Source organism: Oncorhynchus masou, unplaced genomic scaffold (assembly GCF_036934945.1).
Source record: "Oncorhynchus masou masou isolate Uvic2021 unplaced genomic scaffold, UVic_Omas_1.1 unplaced_scaffold_1788, whole genome shotgun sequence".
Lineage (NCBI taxonomy): Eukaryota > Metazoa > Chordata > Actinopteri > Salmoniformes > Salmonidae > Oncorhynchus > Oncorhynchus masou.
The window spans coordinates 61,965-69,674 of NW_027008073.1; positions in this window are offsets into that span (position 1 = coordinate 61,965).

The window sequence follows — 7,710 nt, forward strand, 5'->3', positions numbered from 1 at the left end:
AACTGGATCATCTAGGCTAGTCACTTCTCAGGGAAAGGATGCTCTTCAGTCGGCCTCTTGTCCACGACGTGATAGGACCACTCAAAGGGTCGGTTTGGTGGTTTCTTCAAGTTCAATGCTTTGAGCCAAAGCCGAAGAGACTCCTCATCCATAGGAGGTGGGTGCAAATCAAAAGGTGCACAACTGCACTCCAATCTCAAAAAGGTTTGGTGGACAAAACCATCCTGCTCCATGAACAGCTTCCGTTTCTGCCAGTTATTGTGGAATCCCCTTACCGAACATTAAATGCCTATTTTTCATGAATCCATGTTTGGGAAGTTATCGAGTTAGCTAGCTGCGAACTACTGGCCGGAAGTGCTTAACCGGAAGTCCCCCACACAAAAAAATATTAACAGACCCCGCCCATATTTCCATTGAAAACGGGACAGAACCAAACCAATCAGTTAAGTATATAGTGGATGAAGGCATTCACAGCTGACCGCTCAGACGGGCGAGGGCATTCCAGCCAACTATTTTTTACTTGGTCCTTCTAGCCGGATTTAGTGACCAACAGTTTTTTACATGGTCCGTAATTTCTCCGGATTTGGCTACCAATAGATTTTACAGATAACCAAGATACAGTGGGGAGAACTAGTATTTGATACACTGCCGATTTTGCAGGTTTTCCTACTTACAAAGCATGTAGAGGTCTGTAATTTTTATCATAGGTACACTTCAACTGATTGTTTTTATATTTTTTTGAATTTTTATTTAACCTTTATTTAACCAGGTAGGCTAGTTGAGAACAAGTTCTCATTTGCAACTGCGACCTGGCCAAGATAAAGCTTAGCAGTGTGAACAGACAACACAGAGTTACACATTTACATTTTTACATTTAAGTCATTTAGCAGACGCTCTTATCCAGAGCGACTTACAAATTGTACAATGTTCTGACATCCAGTGGAACAGCCACTTTACAATAGTGCATCTAAATCATTAAGGGGCAGGGGGGGGGGGGGGGGGGTGAGAATGATTACTTATCCTATCCTAGGTATTCCTTGAAGAGGTGGGGTTTCAGGTGTCTCCGGAAGGTGGTGATTGACTCCGCTGTCCTGGCGTCGTGAGGGAGTTTGTTCCACCATTGGGGGGGAGACAGATTCTCGCCACGCCACCTGGTAGGAGCGACCTGTCAGGTAGGACGCAATCCAAGCGTGGGCCGCGCCGGAGATGCCCAACTCGGAGAGGGTGGAGAGGAGGATCTGATGGTTCACAGTGTCGAAGGCAGCCGGAGTAAACATGGAGTAAACAATTAACAAGTCAATAACACAGTACAAAAAAAGGCGAGTCTATATACATTGTGTGCAAAAGGCATGAGGAGGTAGGCGAATAATTACAATTTTGCAGATTAGCACTGGAGTGATAAATGATCAGATGGTCATGTACAGGTAGAGATACTGGTGTGCAAAAGAGCAGAAAAGTAAATAAATAAAAACAGTGTGGGGATGAGGTAGGTGAAAATGGGTGGGCTATTTACCAATAGACTATGTACAGCTGCAGCGATCGGTTAGCTGCTCAGATAGCACGTTTGAAGTTGGTGAGGGAGATAAAAGTCTCCAACTTCAGGGATTTTTGCAATTTGTTCCAGTCACAGGCAGCAGAGTACTGGAACGAAAGGCGGCCAAATGAGGTGTTGGCTTTAGGGATGATCAGTGAGATACACCTGCTGGAGCGCGTGCTACGGATGGGTGTTGCCATCGTGACCAGTGAACTGAGATAAGGCGGAGCTTTACCTAGCATGGACTTGTAAATGACCTGGAGCCAGTGGGTCTGGCGACGAATATGTAGCGAGGGCCAGCCGACTAGAGCATACAAGTCGCAGTGGTGGGTGGTTAAGGTGCTTTAGTGACAAAACGGATGGCACTGTGATAAACTGCATCCAGTTTGCTGAGTAGAGTGTTGGAGGCAATTTTGTAGATGACATCGCCAAAGTCGAGGATCGGTAGGATAGTCAGTTTTACTAGGGTAAGTTTGGCGGCGTGAGTGAAGGAGGCTTTGTTGCGGAATAGAAAGCCGACTCTTGATTTGATTTTCGATTGGAGATGTTTGATATGAGTCTGGAAGGAGAGTCTACAGTCTAGCCAGACACCTAGGTACTTATAGGTGTCCACATATTCAAGGTCGGAACCATCCAGGGTGGTGATGCTCGTCGGGCATGCGGGTGCAGGCAGCGATCGGTTGAAAAGCATGCATTTGGTTTTACTAGCGTTTAAGACCAGTTGGAGGCCACGAGAGGAGTGTTGTATGGCATTGAAGCTCGTTTGGAGGTTAGATAGCACAGTGTCCAAGGACGGGCCGGAAGTATATAGAATGGTGTCGTCTGCGTAGAGGTGGATCAGGGAATCGCCCGCAGCAAGAGCAACATCATTGATATATACAGAGAAAAGAGTCGGCCCGAGAATTGAACCCTGTGGCACCCCCATAGAGACTGCCAGAGGACCGGACAGCATGCCCTCCGATTTGACACACTGAACTCTGTCTGCAAAGTAATTGGTGAACCAGGCAAGGCAGTCATCCGAAAAACCGAGGCTACTGAGTCTGCCGATAAGAATATGGTGATTGACAGAGTCGAAAGCCTTGGCAAGGTCGATGAAGACGACTGCACAGTACTGTCTTTTATCGATGGCGGTTATGATATCATTTAGTACCTTGAGTGTGGCTGAGGTGCACCCGTGACCGGCTCGGAAACCAGATTGCACAGCGGAGAAGGTACGGTGGGATTCGAGATGGTCAGTGACCTGTTTGTTGACTTGGCTTTTGAAGATACAGTTGAAGTCTGATGTTTACATACACCTTAACCAAATACATTTAAACTCAAATACATTTAAACTCAGTTTTTCACAATTCCTGACATTTAATCCTAGTAAAAAAAATCCCTGTTTTAGGTCAGTTAGAATCATCACTTTATTTTAAGAATGTGAAATGTCACAATAATAGTAGAGAGAATGATTTATTTCAGCTTTTATTTCTTTCATCACATTCCCATTGGGTCAGAAGTTTACATACACTCAATTAGTATTTGGTAGCATTGCCTTTAAATTGTTTAACTTGGGTCAAATATTTCCGGTGGACTTCCACAAGCTTCCCACAATACGTTGACTGAATTTTGGCCCATTCCTCCTGACAGAGCTGGTGTAACTGAGTCAGGTTTGTAGGCCTCCTTGCTCGCACACGCCTTTTCAGTTCTGCCCACAAATGTTCTATAGGATTGAGATCAGGGCTTTGTGATGGCCACTCCAATACCTTGACTTTGTTGTCCTTAAAACCTCTTGGAACTCCCCATCCCGGATCTGGGATCGTGACTAAAGCCTCAGGCTCATTAGCATAACGCAACGTTAACGATTTCTGAAAATCGCAAATAAAATGAAAATAATGCGTCTGCTCTCAAGCTTAGCCTTTTCTTAACAACACTGTCATCTCAGATTTTCAAAATATGCTTTTGAACCATAGAAATTGACTAATTTGTGTAAGAGTATGCAAAGCTAGCATAGTATTTTGAGTAGCATTTAGCACGCACCATTTTCACAAAAACCAGATAACCAAATAAATAAAATCATTTACCTTTGAAGAGCTTCTGATGTTTTCAATGAGGAGACTCTCAGTTACATACCAAATGCGCAGTTTTTCCTGAAAGCGTCTGTGTGTAGGAGAAATCGTTCCGTTTTCTACATTGCATCTGGCTACCGAAACGAACCGAAAATTCAGTCACCTACAACGTAAAACTTTTTCCGAACGTTGTTTGGAATCAATCCTCAAGGTGTTTTTTCACATATCTCTTCATTGATATATCGTTCGTGGAAGCTTGCTTTCCTCTCTGAATCCCATGGAAAAATACTGGCAGCTGACTTTTGCGCACCAATTTCGGCGCAGGACACCGGGCGGACACCTGGTAAATGTGGTCTCTTATGGTCAATCTTCCAATGATCTGCCTACAAATACGTCACAATGCTGCAGACACCTTGGGGAAACGACAGAAAGGGTTGACTCACTCCTCTCGCGTTCACAGCCATATAAGGAGACAATGGAAAACAGAGCTTCAAAAATCCTGCTCTTTTCCTGGATGCCGTCTCATCTTGGTTTTGCCTGAAGCTCACGTTCTAGGGCACGCACAGAAAATATCTTGGTAGTTCTGGACACGTCAGAGTGTTTTCTTTCGAAAGCTATCAATTATATGCATAGTCGAGCATCTTTTTGTGACAAAATATCTTGTTTAAAACGGGAACGTTTTTCATCCAAAAATGAAATAGCGCCCCCAGAGCATCAACAGGTTAAGTCATTTTGCCACAACTTTGGAAGTATACTTGGGGTTATTGTCCATTTGGAATACCCACTTGCGACCAAGCCATAACTTCCTGACTGATGTCTTGAGATGTTGCTTCAATATATCCACATAATTTTTGTGGATATCACATCAAATAAAACTATAATCTTATTGAAGTCCTTTACAATTTTAGGGGGTAAGTCAAGTGATAACGAGACATAAACCGACCTGGATAACCCTTCAGCTTTGGATAATAATTTCCCGACCGTATAACGAAATATCTCTCATCAACAAGAGGTTCAATTTGTTCTTTGTTTTCTCAATGGAGTTAAAGTTCAATTCACTCCTTTGTTTTTCATCCTTGCATATACCAATTTCAAGATAAGTAATACCATATACAGTGGGGCAAAAAAGTATTTAGTCAGCCACCAATTGTGCAAGTTCTCCCACTTAAAAAGATGAGAGAGGCCTGTAAATTTCATCATAGGTACACTTCAACTCTGACAGACAAAATGAGAAAAAAAATCCGGAAAATCACATTGTAGGATTTTTAATGAATGTATTTGCAAATTATGGTGGAAAATAAGTATTTGGTTAATAACAGAAGTTTATCTCAATACTTTGTTGTATACCCTTTGTTTGCAATGACAGAGGTCAAACGTTTTCTGTAAGTCTTCACAAGGTTTGCACACACTGTAGCTGGTATTTTGGCCCATTCCTCCATGCAGATATCCTCTAGAGCAGTGATGTTTTGGGGCTGTTGCTGGGCAACACGGACTTTCAACTCCCTCCAAAGATTTTTTATGGGGTTGAGATCTGGAGACTGGCTAGGCCACTCCAGGACCTTGAAATGCTTCTTACGAAGCCACTCCTTCATTGCCTGGGCGGTGTGTTTGGGATCATTGTCATGCTGAAAGACCCAGCCACGTTTCATCTTCAATGCCCTTTCTGATGGAAGGATGTTTTCACTCAAAATGTCACGATACATGGCCCCATTCATTCTTTCCTTTACACGGATCAGTCGCCCTGGTCCCTTTGCAGAAAAACAGCCCCAAAGCATGATGTTTCCACCCCCATGCTTCACAGTAGGTATGGTGTTCTTTGGATGCAACTCAGCATTCTTTGTCCTCCAAACACGACGAGTTGAGTTTTTACCAAAAAGTTCTATTTCGGTTTCATCTGACCATATGCCATTCTCCCAATCTTCTTCTGGATCATCCAAATGCTCTCTAGCAAACTTCAGACGGGCCTGGACATGTACTGGCTTAAGCAGGGGGACACATCTGGCTCTGCAGGATTTGAGTCCCTGGCGGCGTAGTGTGTTACTGATGTTAGGCTTTGTTACTTTGGTCTACAATTTTGTTTCTTACCCCAGCTGTAGGTCCATTGTGTGTGTCATCGTTTTAAGTCTCAACATCAACCAGCTCTGGTGGCATTGGGGACTTGGGATGCTTGCTCTCAAAGTGCTGTTTGAATGTCTTCAGGTCAGGCATCTGCGTCTGTAAGGGTCAGGTAAGGAATTGAGGATATTAACAATCATTGGCTGAGACTGAATTTTCGGGTGACAAACAAACAAAGTAATAAGTCTTTGGTAATACTTTGTGAGTAGGCAACAAATACAATCATCTTAAATTGACATGTTGAATTTCTTTGCCATAGTAAATTGTATATTGCGCAAATTTCCCTAATGCGGACAGTGTGTGTTACTAATTTATACAAGCTTGCATTTTCACCCTATAAATCTTTACACAAAATGTTAACCTCAAACAAAAGCATGGGATTTGTTCTCTGTAATAGCTATTTTAAATTGGAAAACGTAGTTTGATTACCAAGATTCTAATCTTTTGAAGGGTGTAAGACACTTGCATTTTCAAGAATGTTTAATGTTACGAAGTTGTATTTTTAGTTGTCACTCTGAAATTTCCCCTGATGTTGGTCCCTGTACGGGGATCGCAGCCATAAGGGAACATGAACCTTTCTACTCTCCAATCAAATTCTACGAGATGGGTTTTTTGAACGCAGTACTGTATTTTCATTGAAATGGCAGATTTTTATGATTTCACACAAAAATGTATGTAATGGAGGAGTAAAGGAGGAGCCTCCTTTCTCAGAAAGGAGTCTATTGATGTAAGATATTTTGCCTTTAATGGATTGTGCTGTGACAAGAAGGGTTTCAACTTCATTCAACTGAGTTCAAAACCTCCTCTTGGAGGTAAATGAGGAAATGACATGTTTAATTTGAAGATATTTAAAAAAATTGGATCTTGGCACATCGAATTCACTGCAGAGCTCTTGAAAGGATTTCAGTGTAGTGGTTTTCTGATGAAAGAGGTCTGAAAAGGTCCTGATTCCTAGAGTATGCCAAAGATTAAAGTTGGCATCCCTCAGGGCTTTTGGCAAGTCTGGGTTGCCTACTATAGGCGAGTGAGAACATATTTGGGAGGAAATGCCCAGGTATTTCTTCCAGTCCCTCCACGCTAGTAGGGTGCTGTAAATCACAAAGGTTTTGGCTATGTTGCCCACTTCACTAAAGTTATTAATGAATATAATTGAGCTTAAGGGCAATGAACCACAGGATTGGGCTTCTATCTGAATCCACGTTGACTCTTGTCTGTTTGTGATCCATGTTAGCATGTTGCGGATTTGGGCAGACCAGTAGTACAATTGAAGGGAGGGAAGGGCAAGACCACCCTTAGATTCAGGTTTCGATAGAGTGGAAAACTTGATCCTAGGTTTTTTATTGCCCCATATAAATTTGGTGATGCTTTGGTTAGTTGTTTTGAAGAAGGAAACTGGGAGATAGCATGGGAGCATCTGAAATAAGTAGTTCAGTCTAGGGAGGACGTTCATACGGATGACATTAATTCTTCATACTAAGCTAATTGGGAGGGAGATCCAGGTTTGGAGATCGTTCTTGATTCGATCCAGGAGTGGAAGATAATTTTCCTTAAAAAGGCTATTCAGATCTGGTATGAAGATCCCGAGGTATTGAAACCCCTGTGTTTTCCATTGGAAAGGACATAGTGTCTTCATAGAGCTGGTGAGTGTAATATTGAGAGGGCAGACAGTGGATTTGTTCAAATTGATCTTATAACCTGAAAACTTGCCATACTGAGCAATTGTGTCTAAAATGAGAGGGAGGGATTTCTCAGGGTTGGATATGTAGAGCAAGACATCATCCGCGTAAAGCGAAATCTTGTGCTGCAGGCCGCCTGCAGAAACACCCATAATACTTGGATTGCTCCTTATCAGCTCTGCCAGAGGCTCCGCCCCCAACAAGTAGAGCAGGGGGGACAGCGAGCACCCTTGTCTTGTGCCCCGTTCCAGAGGGAATCTGTCAGAGTTCAGTCCATTAGTAGTCACCATGGCATTTGGATGAGAGTATAGTGATTTGATCCATTTAATAACATTTG